Source organism: Etheostoma cragini, chromosome 3 (assembly GCF_013103735.1).
Source record: "Etheostoma cragini isolate CJK2018 chromosome 3, CSU_Ecrag_1.0, whole genome shotgun sequence".
NCBI lineage: Eukaryota > Metazoa > Chordata > Actinopteri > Perciformes > Percidae > Etheostoma > Etheostoma cragini.
Genome location: NC_048409.1, coordinates 20,965,053 through 20,966,272, shown reverse-complemented (window position 1 = coordinate 20,966,272; position 1,220 = coordinate 20,965,053). Strand labels below are relative to the sequence as shown.

The following is a 1,220-nucleotide window of genomic DNA, read 5'->3' as shown; positions in this document are numbered from 1 at the left end:
TTATCAAAGTCAAGACAGTTTGATAGTCAGATATGCCATGTTTTGTTGCAAAATATATGACAGCTAGTATCAGAACATTAAGTTATCAAATCATATGATGTTTCTAAAGCGCCACATTAGATTTGTGCTATGAAAATTATACAGTATGACTAGTTCACTGGCACATCAGCAGATGGAATAGTGCTATGGATTTAGTAGTAAAAACTGTATTAAAGGGTTTTATTTTCTGAGTAAATATTTAACTGGGTATAGATTTTGTTACAGCCTCATTAACTTCATAATGGATTGTAAGTTGCTGTGTTGAAATATGAATCATTATTTAATAAATAGCAATTAGATTTTAAAAGAAAAAATAAATGAATGAATCATTTCTTTATGTAATGAAGTTTTTTGTATTTTTATCAAACTCTGCCCTAGTTTCTGGTGCAGTGGCTTAGACATGGAGGATTTCCATGTATTACAAGTTATGTTCCTTCTATTTACTGTATTTGCTTTTTTTGTTATGGTCTCCTTTCCTTTTTCTTTTTAAGTGATGGACGTAAATGCCATGTCAGGATTTGATGACATCAACTTAATTAATTTAGAGTGTAAGTGAGAAAGATATTATTGAAGAAGCACCTGCTGATGTGGGATGGGTTGCGGGTTACCTTGAGTTCAAACAGAAGGGAAGCGGTGGTGGTTTTCTGGGTTAAGGCTAGCAAGTAACATTGTCATTGTGTTCATGTTAAAATGTATGTTTAATACAGACTCACACCGCTGCTGACAGGACTTTAGACTCTTTTTGGCTCTTGTCTGGTTCTTTATTTATTATCTAAGGAGGCAAGGTGGAGGTCTCTCTCTCTCTCTATCTCTTCTCTCTCCCTCTCTTCTCTTTCTCTTTCTCTCTCTCTCTCTCTCTTAATTCTCTGGGTGGGCTAAGCATAGAAAGGGGAGGTAACCTTTCTATGATCGGCCCATCCGAGCCAGGATACCCGGGGCTGGGTTTACACCTATCACCATTCCTAGCCACGGGGGAACCATAGTTAAAAAAACACATAAAGTGAAATTTCATGTCATGGGACCTCTAATTTCTTTATTCTTTTTTATTTTCTGACCTTTAAATTGGTACTATAAACATAATTACAAGAAAACAAACTAGAAAGTTAATAATAAAGCTGAATAGTCAGATTCTAAATAGGGAGCATTAATATAATTTGAAGATATAAACACATTGGCATGCT

General features: G+C 34.8%; 1 protein-coding gene across 1 annotated transcript in view; it reads left to right on the top strand.

The window, feature by feature from the left end:
* The window catches only part of LOC117942357 (von Willebrand factor A domain-containing protein 5A-like), a 42,679-nt gene that overhangs the window by 25,368 nt on the left and 16,091 nt on the right, over positions 1–1,220 (top strand). The window lies entirely within an intron of this gene.